Source organism: Bos indicus x Bos taurus, chromosome 10 (assembly GCF_003369695.1).
Source record: "Bos indicus x Bos taurus breed Angus x Brahman F1 hybrid chromosome 10, Bos_hybrid_MaternalHap_v2.0, whole genome shotgun sequence".
Lineage (NCBI taxonomy): Eukaryota > Metazoa > Chordata > Mammalia > Artiodactyla > Bovidae > Bos > Bos indicus x Bos taurus.
This window is the reverse complement of record NC_040085.1, coordinates 32,759,520-32,774,945: the sequence shown is the minus strand read 5'-3', so window position 1 is coordinate 32,774,945 and position 15,426 is coordinate 32,759,520. Positions and strand designations below refer to the sequence as shown.

Below are 15,426 nucleotides of genomic sequence, written 5' to 3'. Positions count from 1 at the left end.
AAAGGAGTACGTCAAGGCTGTATGTTTTCACTCTGATTGTTTAACTTATATACAGAGTACATTATGAGAAACGCTGGGCTGGAAGAAGCACAAGCTGGAATCAAGATTGCCGGGAGAAATACCAATAACCTCAGATACGCAGATGATACCACCCCTATGGCAGAAAGTGAAGAGGAGTTAAAGAGCCTCTTGGTAAAAGTGAAAGAGGAGAGTGAAAAAGTTGGCTTAAAGCTCAACATTCAGAAAACGAAGATCATGGCATCTGGTCCCATCACTTCATGGGAAATAAATGGGGAAACAGTGGAAACAGTGTCAGACTTTATTTTGGGGGGCTCCAAAATCACTGCAGATGGTAATTTCAGCCATGAAATTAAAAGATGCTTACTCCTTGGAAGGAAAGTTATGACCAACCTAGATAGCATATTGAAAAGCAGAGATATTACTTTGCCAACAAAGGTCCATCTAGTCAAGGCTTTGATTTTTCCAGTGGTCATGGGAAAACCATTTATGGATGTGAGAGTTGGACTGTGAAGAAAGCTGAACACCAAAGAATTGATGCTTTTGAACTGTGGTGTTGGAGAAGACCCTTGAGAGTCCTTTGGACTGCAAGGAGATCCAACCAGTCCATTCTAAAGGAGATCAGCCCTCGGTGTTCTTTGGAAGGACTGGTGCTAAAGCTCAAACTCCAATTTTTTGCCATCTCATGAAAAGAGTTGACTCATTGGAAAAGACCCTGATGCTGGGAGGGATTTAGGGCAGGAGGAAAAGGGAACGACAGATGGCTGGATGGCATCACCGACTGGATGGACATGAGTTTGGGTGAACTCTGGGAGTTGGTGATGGACAGGGAGGCCTGGCGTCCTGCAATTCATGAGGTCGCAAAGAGTCGGACATGACTGAGCGACTGAACTGAACAGAGGTAAATTTGAGATCATTAGGCTAAGTGAAATAAGTCAGAGAAAGACAAATATCGCATGATCATGTTTACATGTAGAATCTAAAAAAGTTGAAATGATAGTAATAGAGAGTTGAATGGTGGTTATTAGGGGTGTGAGGTCAGAGTAATGAGGAGTTGTGGTCAAAAGGCACAAATTTCCAGCTATAAGATTAATAAAGTCTGGTGATCTAATGTACAACATGGTGACTATAGTTAACAATACTGTATATTCAACAATTGCTAAGCAAGTATATATTAAATTTTCTCACCTCACAAACACAGAAAAGGTAATTATATTAGGTAATGGAGGTGTTAATTAATCATATTATGGTAATCATTTTGCAATATATATGTATCAAATCATCACATTATACACCTTAAACCTATACAATTCTAAAAGTCAATTATATCTCAATGAAGCTGGAAAAAATAAAATAGCAAATATTTAGCCCATGCTTGGGTGTTAAAATTATTAGGTATAAAATGAGAGGCTGCATATATTTCAAATACTTAAATATTACATCTAAAAACTAAAGACTCAAAGATTCCAATTTAAAGTTAAAAAAAAACAAGCAAGATACAATATTTTGTGTAGATAAATTTTACATTATGCATTTAATGTGAACTGTTGGCAATTCTCATTGTTCCCACAACCACAAAAAGTCTCGTTTTTGTATGATTTTATACAAAACAACCAATCAACTGAATTCAAAGTTGAAAACATTTTATATAAGTATATTTTTCTCCTGACATTTTAAAGGATCTATTTATGGAGTAAACGTTTCACTTTAAAATTAGTTCCCTGCTTTTTCCCCCGCATCTACTGCGAGAATGAAGACCATTCTCAGCAACCAGACTGTCGACATCCCAGAAAATGTCGACATTAACTTGAAGGGACGGACAGTTATTGTGAAGGGCCCCGGAGGCACCCTGCGGAGGGACTTCAATCACATCAATGTAGAACTCAGTCTCCTTGGAAAGAAAAAGAAGAGGCTCCATGTTGACAAATGGTGGGGAAACAGAAAGGAACTGGCCACTGTTCGCACAATCTGTAGTCACGTACAGAACATGATCGAGGGTGTTACACTGGGCTTCTGTTACAAGATGAGGTCGGTGTATGCCCACTTCCCCATCAACGTTGTTATTCATGAGAATGGTTCTCTTGTGGAAATCTGAAATTTTGGGGGTGAAAAATACATACGCAGGGTTCGAATGAGGCCAGGGGTTGCCTGTTCAGTATCTCAAGCCCAGAAAGATGAGTTGATTCTTGAAGGAAATGACATTGAACTTGTGTCAAATTCAGCTGCTTTGATTCAGCAAGCCACCACAGTTAAAAACAAGGATATCAGAAAATTTTTGGATGGTATCTATGTTTCTGAAAAAGGAACAGTTCAGCAGGCTGATGAATAAGATCTCAGTAATCCTGCTGCAGAAACAACAAGATAGCAGATGGTTCTATGGACTCAGTTGTGATATTTTAAAGAGACAATGAAACTCTTGATTTGAAAAAATAAAAAAATTTTAAAAAATAAAATAAAATTAGTTCCCTTTGCAATTTTTTTACCACAACCAGGGCTATACTCACAGGTCTGGCTTCTAATTCTGTGAAATTGCCTACAATTAAACTGTTAAATTAGACTATAAGATAAATTGGCAGTTAAACTGAATAAAGTTTAACATGTATGTTTGTAATTAAGGGCTGTAACAGAGAAATTTTAAATCTGATGAAAGTAATATAAGCATAGAACCTAGGGACTTCTGTAAATGGAGAACCTCCATTATTCCCTAAATGTCAATGGACCCCAGACTAAACCCACAGTTAAATAGGAAAAAGACATATAGATGTCTGTATAAAAGACTATGTACTGAATCTGGAAAAATTACCAGGTACAATCCTAGGCACTTTATATATTTTATTTAATCCTCAAAATAATTTCTGTAAAATATAATAGTATCACTACTTTATGTTTGTTGCTGTTCAGTCACTAAATTGTGCCTGACATTTTGAGACCCCATGGACTGCAGCATGCCAAGATCCCCTGTTTTCCATTATCTCCTGGAGTTTTCTCAAATTTATGTCCATTGAGTTGTTGATGTGCTTTATAGATAACAAAATTATAGTTAAGAGAGTAAATGACACAGGTAGTATCACACAACCTAAAAAGATAAAATCTGACAGTCTTTCAATCATACTATTTTGCTAACAATTTTTCTAGATTATATGAATACTAATGGAAAACCATAATCTGAATTTATACCCCTTTGCTTTGTACTTTACCTTAATAGCACCAATTTTTTCTATAAGGCACATTTCATAAAATAGACTACACTGGAACTCACAATGGGTCCAATTTCCCATCCCTACTCCCAAGACAGTATTTAAACCATATTAACTAGATTATTGTGTTTTTAGACATTTCTTATCTATCCTCAAGATTCTTAGAGCAAATATAAATGAAAAAGACACTAAAAATGCATTTGAAGTCATTTTAAGTACACTGTAAAAGTCAGCAGTCACTCAACAATAAGTTTTGTTTTCTGTTTTAAACTATGAACTACCTATTTTCATTCCCAGGATCTTAAAAGAAAAAACAAAACAGGATTGTTCAGCAATGAAGAGTTTATAACTTTAAGCTTTTTAAAAAAATGTTAACAACCTCTTACATGTTTTCATAAACACCATACTCAGGCGAACTAATTCTCAGGGAATAAGCACTTAGGTCTTTAATAAAGATGGAAATTATCTTGTCAGCCAGGTCCTAGCATTCACCTATTAAAATGAACCATGACTGGGTCTTTACCTTTCTGATAAACTAAGCAGCAACCTGGATTTCAAACTCTTTCCATCCTCCCATTGAAAACTGATGATTACATGCTGAATGATAACAGCATTTGCAGCTTAAGTGAAACAACATATACTTCTCTTCAACCCTACATGTTGCATTGTAATTTGAATGCATTCATCATTGTGTATTTTCAGATATAAATTACAAACTTGAATTAATGAAATAGATCTACATTTTCATTACGATCAATCATGAATGAAAATTTATCACCATGTATATACTGCAATAAGAATAGGCAAAACAAACTCCTGAAATTGAAAAGAATTCATCATTCAAGGTGATTTAAAACTAGTCATAACACTATAATGGAAAACTATTTTATGAAATTAATATAACATTCCAAGATTACTTTTTCTTGATATACAGAAAATTCATACAAATCTATGAAACAAAACCTGAAACTTTAATAAAAAATAAGAGCTATGACTATAAGTAGATTATGCCCTTCTCTGAAAGTATAAGGGTCAAGGTTCAACATTAAGAATTTGGGAAATATATATATGTATATTTATGCAGAGAAAATTTTCAAAAATTTATGACTTAAGAACCTCCCCAAAGTATTTTATGTCCTGAAATTCACTTTTATATATTTGTTTAATGAGTTTAATTATAGAATGGAAATGATATTGTATTTATAATTTTGTTTCCCTTTGCCATTCACCTTGTGATCATTTTCTCATGTCATTAGGCATTCCTTGAAAACATCCTATAGACATTAAAATGAACAGATCCTTTAGGAAATATTTGGGAAGTATTATAATGCAATATTCAAATGACTTCCTATCACACAGGTTTTAGACCATCAGGGATTCCCAGTAGGGTGTAAGGACAAAGACTTTGTCCTCTATAATGCTTTCTCAGTCATTATAATCTTTCCAACTGACAACAGTTTTTCTCAGCTTTAGTCCTAGATTTAATTTTTCTGAGTAAATGTCACACTACCCATGCAGAATTTTGTTCTTTAACATTACCATCCTCAGAGAGTTCCCTCTTTGTGATTCCAGAAAAATTAAAATTCCATAAATTATATTTAGATAATTATCAGAGTTTTCTTAAACTAACCTGACTTTTAAAAATTATTTATTAAATATGTGGATATTGGCCAAAACTTCCAGTTTATTTTTACTTATAGAGTTCTGACCCCAGTGTGCATGGTATTATCCACACTGACAAGGCAGGCTTCCCTGGTGGCTCAGGCGGTAAAGAATCTCCCTGCAGGGCAGGAGACCTAGGTTCAATCCCCGGGTTGGGAAGATCCCCTGGAGGAGGGCATGGCAACCCACTCCAGTGTTCTTGCTTGGAGAATCCCCATGGACAGGGGAGCCTGGTGGGCTACATACAGTCCATGGGGTCACAGAGTCATACACAACTGAGTGACTAAGCACAGCACAGCACACCGACAAGGATACAAATTCCCATTCTTATTATAGAGACCATCTCAGGATTATATTTAACAGCTCAGAGGTCAGCATCCAGTGATCTTCAATCATCCTGGAAAATTGCATTTTATCCAAATTATAAACATCCAAAAGTTCTAATTTTAGCACATATTCTTTTAAAAATAAAACTATTGTAAGACTTTCATAAAGGTTACACATTTATCTCAGAATTTTTATAAAATATTAGACTAAGAAGAAATACTGGTCAATTTGTATCCAAACTTAGAGTTTCTCGTCCTCCACATATTTGTGTGGATCAGGAAAAATAAACATGTGGATTTATTTAAAGTTATTTGTACATGACATGAAAAAAATTCTCATGACTATAATGGTCTGGGACTCACAACTACTGACTTCCTACTGCGTAATGGATAGAGTTCAGACTCCTTCCTGGATGAGGATGCGCATGACAGGTCAAGCATCATCAGGTCCCAGTAATGGGTTGAAGCTTCCCTTCCCTGTACCTTCTCTACAGTCCAGCTGACCTCTTCAGTTTCTTACAACAATCACACTAGTTCAGCACTCACAGTTTCACTTATGAATTTATGATCCATTTAGTCTATTCCACTTTATCAAGTTCTAGGGAAAAGCCAGGCCTTTAATCTGTTCTTGGATTAAATTCTTCCATTAAAACCTTCCCTGAACTGTTACTGTACTAGTCACACATACTAATGCTTGGTTAAATTCAAGTGGTCATTTTTGGACTGTATTCTAATTGCCTAATGTACACAAATTCCCCCTCTCTGACAAGACTGTAAGATAATAAGAGGCAATTATAAATACCCCACGTGCAGCACATTAAGATGCAGTCTAGTAAGAATGCAATAAATACTTCTTTATTTGAATTTTTCTTAAGTAATCAAAGAGACTATTGCTGCAAATGCTACCACAGCTGTGAAACCTGCCACTATCAATGCAACCAGAAGTAGAAATGAAAAGCTTTTGAAAGATTTTTTGACTGATATGTAAATATAGTCAAAATGCTTATAATAAATTTTTATCATATCTCTACACTTTAAAAAAGTTATATAAATAAAGTAAGTAAATCATTGATAAGAATTTAATACTTTCAATACCCATCCTCATGGTAAACAGTATAAATATGCTAAAAATTAAAATACAAAAACGTTCATCTGAATCCAAATAATGTAGGATTTAATATTAACTAAATGAAAAGACTGGCCCCCAAATTATAGGTTCATGATACATAAAAATATGCCTTGCATGCGTGCATGCATGCTAAGTCACTTCAGTCTGTCCACAGAATTCTCCAGGCAAGAATACTGGAGTGGGTTAGGCAACTTTAAATTTGATTATATAGTATTTTATTTATATTCAGCCTCTTCTTTCTTTTGAAACTTATTTCCATCTAGTCCTATATTTCCTGGACACACTCAAATTTTTAAATAATTTTCTTTTAGTTAATGGAAAATATTCACAGAATAAGCAAAGTTGTATTATTTTAGGATATTCAGAACAACAAAAACACTAAAAGATTAAGTATTTGCTAGACAAACTCACTCAGGTGAATAAATCAAATTTCTTTCAGTAAAATATTAAGTATTTTCCCCCTTCACTGGCAAATAGTTAAAACCATGAATTGTAAATCTGTAAATGTCTAGAATCTACTGTATTCATGATTTTGTTATGCAGAGAAGGCAACCATCACTATAGAAGCTTCAACTACTTTAAATATGAATCCCATGCCTAAGATCAAGTGAAAATACTATCTAGAGTTTTGCCTCCCAAGAAACAGGAAGGCAAATGAAAGTATACAGTCACTGGAAACACTAATGAGCATTTGATTTACTCAATAACCTAGTCTCTTTGATTTCAAATCTAGTGACCTGTCTCTAAACATCAAAGATGTTCATCAATCATCTTGAATCTCTTCTTTGATATGCATATGTGTATGTTAACTTAGTATTTCCAAGTATAGGCTCCCTTCCCTCAATTAAAGCAGTTCCTTCAGAATAAAATCTTTAATTCCATTATTTAGTTATTCAAGTAGCCAAATCTATGCTTTAAAAGCAATAGGTGTTTGCAAAATACAAATCGGAAATTGGAAAAAAGTCAGTATATTTAAATTCACCCATGACAGATTTACAAAGAGGGAAATTTGGTAGAGGTTATTGAAGAAACTTTTTTTGCCCAAGTTTTTTTCGTGTGTTTTGTTCATTCACATATCTTTAGTGTCTGGCACATTGTAGGTAAACAAATATTTGCTGAATGAATAAATGAATATTTTCTTAAATTAATGGAAGACATTTTAATCGTGGATTTATATTACAAACACTATGTACTATAAATGTTTAACTAAAAATCTATCCTGTCAAACTCTTCATGCCTTTTCCTGACTTCATCGAAATTATTACATGGTGACAGGAAATGAAAAAGACCCTGATGCTGGGAAAGATTGAAGGCGGGATGAGAAGGGGACAACAGAGGATGAGATGGTGGGATGGCATCACCGACTTGATGGACATGAGTTTGAGCAAGCTCCGGGAGTTGGTGATAGACAGGGAAGCCTGGCATGCTGCAGTCCATGGGGTTACAAATTCACAAAGATGTGCACATAAAGCAGTTAGAAAGCAAGATAGAACAGCACAGACTCTATTGTGAAATTGCGGTCTAACAACTATAAAACTATCACTCAGTCTTTGGACTTTAAAAGTAATATTTAGATTACTAGTAACCTATCTTGTTTGTTAGCATGAAGTGCAAGGCTCACAATTGTAAAACTCTATATGCATTTTTATTTTTAATGGTCACTAGGTAATCACTATGATAAAAAATTAAGACTAACTTTTAAAGTTTACAACTGAGATACAACAAATAAGTGTGAGCTGATCTTACCTGATGTTCCCTAACTGTTCTCACCTACCGAGGCTGTACTGTTTGAAATTAAAAACTTTTATTTTCTACTTTTAAAAAGACTATGTTGATTCAAGAAACCATGGATAATATACTGTATTTATGTTTTTCCTTCTGGCTTACTTCACTCTGTATAATAGGCTCCAGTTTCATCCACCTCATTAGAACTGATTCAAATGTATTCTTTTTAATGGCTGAGTAATAACATAAATACAGTATACTAACGCATATATATGGAATTTAGAAAGATGGTAACAATAACCCGGTGTACGAGACAGCAAAAGAGACACTGATGTATAGAACAGTCTTATGGACTCTGTGGGAGAGGGAGAGGGTGGGAAGATTTGGGAGAATACATTGAAACATGTAAAATATCATGTAAGAAACGAGTTGCCAGTCCAGGTTCGATGCACGATACTGGATGCTTGGGGCTAGTGCGCTGGGACGACCCAGAGGGATGGTATGGGGAGGGAGGAGGGAGGAGAATTCGGGATGGGGAGCACATGTATACCTGTGGTGGATTCATTTCGATATTTGGCAAAACTAATACAATTATGTAAAGTTTGGAAATAAAATAAAATTAAAAAAAAAAAAAGAAACCATGGATAAAGGACTTAATTCCTAATAGTGTCCTTTTTCTCTAGAAATAGCTTTTGGCAGCACAGAATTTTGTTATCCATAGAAATAAATACTTCCAGTCATTTTTTCCATACAAAAATGTTTTTAGTATCTCTGTATGTGAGGCATTGTTATAGGGACAGGATGAAACAGTTAAGCAGAGAGAAAAAGTCCTTGCTTTACAGGTTCTTTTCTAAATTATAGTCTAGTAAGGATGCCAAAGATAAATAAGTTAACAAACAATTTAAGTGCTAATTAGTACAGGGGGATAAAAAGCAACTAGGACACCACTGAGGGGAATTGCCGCTGGATATGACAGCCAAGTAAAGTATGTCTGAGGAAATGGCACTGATACAGAACTGTCATGAAAAATGTTCCATGTGACTATGGGAGTGAGGGAGACACTCAACAATCTTGTTGAGGAGATTTTGTAAATAAAAGAGAAAACAAGTTTAGAGATCCCTGGAGCGAGGGTGCTTAGCACCATTCAGTTATAGCAAGAAGCCTAGGGTGACAGAGCAATATGAAATATAGGGAAAGAGTTATGCCAGAAGGCACTAACACAAGTGGACAGATTTTTGTAAAGGCATTGTAGGACATCTTAAGTGGTAAGCAGCAGTTTTGATTCTAAGTACAATGGAAAGCAGTTAGAGAGTTCTAAACAGAGAATATCATATTATTTGATTTAATACCGTTTAATGGATTTTCCAGATGGTGCTAGTGGTAAAGAATACCCCTGCCAATTCAGGAGACTTAAAAGATGCAGGTTCGATCTCTGGTCAGGAAGATTCCCCAGAGGAAGTCATGTCAACCCACTCCAGTATTCTTACCTGGAGAATCCCATGGACAGAGGAGCCTGGTGGGCTATAGTCCATAGGGTCGCAAAGGGTTGGACGTGATTGAAGCGACTCAGCGTGTACACAATATGTGTTTACTATGCGATTACTAGGTAATTTGCTAAGTGATTTACAAATGTATTTAATCACTGTATCAACTCAATAAAGCCATTAGGCAGAACTAAGTTAGAGGGGAATTATGAAACACAAATAAAATGCTAAGTGCTGGGAGGGATCTTCTAATATAAGGTCTCCACTATAGACTCTGGACTCACAACTGCCCTATACTCTTAGCGGGGCTAGGTTCCTCAAGGGACAGATGATACAGTTCAATAGGGCCAAAGGGGAAAGTCCTAAGTCTCACACAGACCACAAAAGAGAAATCAAATATATAACTAGAATAAAATATTACTTGAAACAAACTATGATATTTTAGTTCTCTGTATAAGTCATGAGTTTGGTTTAAATTAATTTTGACAAGCTTTCTTAAAGATGTCAGCAATTGTTACTTTCTCTACCTGTTGTTTCTCCTTAAGGGCGTGATAATTACCTCAAACACCTTTGAATCTTCTACATTCCCTGGCACACAATGCCTTGCAGGAAGTGGGACTTTAGAGTACTTGTTGAACAAATCATACATTGCAAAACTACAAAAAAAAAAAAAAACAAAACTCTTCTTCAGTACCTGGCACCATGGGAAACCTTAGACCTAACAATCGGTTGATGCTGGTTCTCAGTGAAACCGTTTTTCACAGAGTTTGCATTGAACTTGGAACTGTACTTTGAGAAAACTTGAAAGTGTCTTTAAAAGTTTTTCAGCAAAATGGCCTTAGACATTTTTCACTTTAAGCATTTTTAGATGTGTTTCCCTGATTTTTAAAACATCGTTTACCCAGTAGATATATTAAAGCTTTTGCCTTTTGTTTGAATTAACTAGAAAATTTCACAGGACTATTGTCAACTGAATAAATATATCTCCTCCTCTGAAAATTTCCTACTCCCTTCTGAAATTCTCAGAAAAATTTATAACAGTAACCCCTTTCCATTAAGTTCTGATCCTTTCTGGTAATTTCTTTCAGGATAAAATGTATTGGCAACAGCTTTGATGTCTTTATCTTGCTTTATCCTTTCTTCTTTAAGAAGCAGTTTTTGTTCATCCTTGGCTCTTAGGACATGCTTTATGCAACGACAGCATGAAAAGAATTAGAATGGAAATGTATATCCTTTTTTGGAACTGTGTCTATTTACCTAATATAAAAGATACAGCAGTTTTTCAAAAGCATAGCAGAACAATGCTGTACTCTTCTCAATTTCACAGTAACATCTGAGCCGTGACCAAACTATTTGACAAGAATGAATATTAAATCAGGACAGGAAGAAAGATAATATAGACTTTTCTTACTGAAATAACAAATTAATGATGTATTTAAAAATAAAAACTGACAACTAAAACATGGCTTAAAACAGGAGACACAAATGGTCAGAAAATAATTTTGTAATGGTTTGTTTCTCCAATCTTTACACAAAGGACTTAATCTTCTCAATGGTTATGACATATATTTTCATATCATCCATCCATTTTTTTCTTTTAATTTGTTCCTTTCCCACCCCAACCTCTCAGGAATTGTAATCAACCAATATTTATGGGATATCTACTATGTGTCTAGAATTACACTAGTCAAAATTATCCATAACAGAACTTCCTCTCAAAAGACATCTTGTTGAAAAAAGAGTAACATAACAGAAGTAGTAACAAAACAAAACAAAACAAAAGTTAAGGGCTAGATCATATGCCATGGTGAAAAGTGTAATAGGATTTCTAGCACAGGAGTTAACCATATGAACTGGACTAGTCTGGGGTAGAATTATGAAAGAAAATATATTTTGAACTAAATATTTAAATATAAAGACAGATAAATTCACAACTCCTTATCTATGGATAGAGACCATATACATTTTGCTCCCTGTTAGTTCTCAGACCTCATGTCCTGGCAATCTGTCTTGCCACAACTGCCTTTCTGTCATTCATCGAACTCATACACATTGCTCAGACCAACATACTACAAAAAGTTAAAAAAAAAAAATGAGTCTGAACCCCACTAAAGAACTAATAGTCTAAATTACCTTTTATTGTTGTCTATAAAAACCCTCATCATACCCTGGATCATAAATTGAGTGTGAAAGTTCTATGTGAATTTCTGATTAAAACTCGAACTAAGGGTAAAAATGTTTCAGAGATTAAATGAAATAGTAGAGAAAAGCAGTCTCTTAGATCACTTGCTTTCAAAGTAATAATATTAGCACATTTTCAGATATACCTGACTCATATAAATATATTCTGACTTAGAAAATCTGTAACAAAGAAAAAACCAGAAAATCTAAGTCAAATTTTGTGAAGGTTTGTAGCATGGCCTTCCCCCACATATTTCAGTGTATTCACTGGCCTATCACACCACCTTGCACTTATACTCAGTAAATATCTATGAAGTAAATGATGCACAAATGAAGAAATGAATGAGTCACATCATGTTTGTTTTAACCAGGATAAACTATTATATCCTGAGAAAATGACCTAGCTTTGTACACTTACACTCATAAGATTTTAACCTGTATAACTAATATTAATATATTAAAAAAAGAGGGTCACAAATTGGGCATTGTGAAATTTTTAATGATCTTTATATTTCAAATAACCTAATATCTCATTAATTTAGGTTTCAGGAAATGTAATATTGTTGTTCACTTCAGAGTCTCCATCCGATTAAATCTGTCTTATTCTTTAAAACCTAGCTCAAAACTGAAATTCTCTGTAAAATCTTATCTAGATCCAGCAATTCCACTTTTTAAACTTTATCCCAAGGAAATAATTGGTCTTGTATATAGAAATGTGCAAGGGTGCTTATCTCAGCATTGTCTATAAAATGAAAAATAAACCTGAATCAAAGAAAATTACAATACTACATGAATTATAACTTATTCATGGCCACCATATAGTCAGCAAAAATAATGATTAATATTTTTTAGAAAAATGGTCATAAAATATTGGTAAGTAAAAAAAATTGGGAAATACAATTCTATTTTTAATGTAGATTTATATAAATGGAGGCCAAGAAAAATGATGCTTTCCAACATCTAATTACACTGAAATGTTAAAAGTGATTTGCTCTGAGTGGAGGGATTATCAGTTCAGTTCAGTCGCTCAGTCGTGTCCGACTTTTTGTGACCCCATGAATCGCAGCACGCCAGGCCTCCCTGTCCATCACCAACTCCCGGAGTTCACTCAGACTCACATCCATCGAGTCAGTGATGCCATCCAGCCATCTCATCCTCTGTCATCCCCTTCTCCTCCTGCCCCCAATCCCTCCCAGCATCAGAATCCTTCCAATGAGTCAACTCTTCGCATGAGGTGGCCAAAGTACTGGAGTTTCAGCTTTAGCATCATTCCTTCCAAAGAAATCCCAGGACTGATCGCCTTCAGAATGGACTGGTTGGATCTCCTTGCAGTCCAAGGGACTCTCAAGAGTCTTCTCCAACACCACAGTTCAAAAGCATCAATTCTTTGGCGCTCAGCGTTCTTCACAGGGATTATACATGATTCAAAAGAATTATTATCCATTTTTTTAGTTTTTCTGTAATAATCATATTTTACTTGAGTTATTTCAAACAGGGGCAAATAAAAAGAAAAGAACTATTTTACTTGAGTTATTTCTGAAAGGGACAAATAAAAAGAACAGAATCCTTACCTTATAAAATTTCCTCACCTTGATTTGCCTTCTAAGAAGCACAGGTTCAAGGCTCAAATTTAAAGTCTGTCACTAGCAATATATCAGATCCTATGACATACAGTTTGTATACTAACATTATTCGTGTGTGCTAAGTTACTTCAATTGTGTCTGACTCTTTGCAATCCTATGGACAGTAGCCCACCAGGCTTCTCTGTCCATAGGATTCTCCAAGAAAGAAATGGAGTGGGTTGTCATGCCCTCCTCCAGGGGATCTTCCCAACCCAGGGATTGAATCTCCATCTCTTGTATCTCCTGCATTGGCAGGTGGGTTCTTAACCACTACATGCCACCTGGGAAACGCATACTAACCTGATATCTGGCTTCATATTACCTTTACACATTGTTTTCATCCACTGCCTTCAACTCATTTTATCTTCCTATCTTTTTTATGCTTGTATAAATTCTGTGATTTCAAATATCACAGCACTTTACCAATAGTGCAGTTCAGGGAAGGCTGGTACCGGCTCCAACAGAGTAAAACAAGGCCAACATTTATCTTGGTGAATCTAACACAGTTTAGTCTGGTCTTCAGCTTTGTTGACCCATGAGACTGATTTTTATCAGTCTACTAAAAATGGATTTGTTTTTAGAGGCCAAGTTCCCAGAGATCAATGTAGAGAAGAATGGCAGTGTATTGATTCACAGTAAGAAATAAATCTGTCATTTATACCAAATGCCATATTGACATGACCAGCTGACTCTCATCCTGTAGGAAAACTACAGAGGGAGCCAAATTATCAAAAGGTTGCTTGGTTGTCATGGAATCAGAAAAAGGAACACTTCTAAGGAATGGCTCTAAGTTAAGGTATCTTTGGGCATTCTTATATACTGTAGGAAAGAAATAGCCTTGCCAAGGATCTCATAATTTTAGAGAAACACTGAGGCACAGTGAAGTGATTAAGAGCATGGGCTTTTGAGAAAGGCAAAGTGGTTTCAGATCCTATTTCCACCATTTTCTCTGTATTTGAACTTGAACTCTAAGCCTTTGTTTTCTAAAAATCAAGTATTTAGGAAACAACTGAGGTGACTTAAATTTAAATCCGTTTAGGCTGAGGATTTGCTGTACCAATTCTAATTGTTTTAATAGGAAGTGTTATCTAGTGGTGGCTCAGTGGTAAAGAATCTGCCTTTCAACGCAGGAGAATCAGGAGATGCAGGTTCAATCCCTGGGTTGGGAAGATCCCTTAGAGGAGGAGATAGCAACCCATTCCAGTGTCGTTGCCAGGATAATCCCATGGACAGAGGGGCCTGGCAAGCTGCAGTCCTCAGGGTTGCAAGGAATCAGACACGACTGAAGCAACTGAGCATGCACATTAATTAATTAGGCTATAAAACTAAAATGGTTATTTTGTAAATATGGCAATCTGTCATATCTCTGTATTCCTATTAGATATTGGGCTCTCTTAGCCCAATAGGACATCTCAAATAACTTTAGTCTCTTTTAGTTATTTAAACAGTCTCAGTTTCATATTAATACTTCATCCTGTCATTTTGAAGTTTCAAATGCATAGTTACTTGAAGGCTTTCTGTGTACTCAAATAGTTTACTGTGGTTCCAGAACAATTACTAAAAACATGATCCATGTAATGGTGCTTATCTGATAACTGATTGGTGCAAGCATGCCAAGTAACTTCAGTCCTGTCCAGCTCTTTGCAATCCTATGGACTATAGCCAGCCATACTCCTCTGCCCTGGGATTTTACAGGCGAGAACACTGGAAGAAGTTGCCATACCCTCCTCCAGAGAATCTTCCCAACCCAAGGATTGAACCTACATCTCTTATACCTCCTGCATTGGCAGGCCGATTCTTTACCACTAGCGCCACCTGGGAAGCTCAACCATTGTTACCACACAGCTATAGGATATGGAGCTTGCACCAGAATGAAAATCAATTTCATTGCTAAGCACAGCTTGTAGCTCAAATGAAAGAGGAAATAGACAAGCCCAAAATCACAGTTATAATTTCCATACTATTCTCTTGATAATTAAGAGAGTAAGTAGAAAACCAATAAAAATGCAGAAGACTAAAATACTATCATATAAATTGACCTAATTGGTGTTTACAGAGCATGCCATTCAACAAAAGCAAAAT

General features: G+C 35.5%; 1 pseudogene; it reads left to right on the top strand.

Annotated features, from left to right (window-relative positions):
* Positions 1 to 1,743: 1,743 nt before the first annotated feature.
* On the top strand, positions 1,744 to 2,383 carry LOC113899506 (annotated as a pseudogene).
* Positions 2,384 to 15,426: the final 13,043 nt, after the last annotated feature.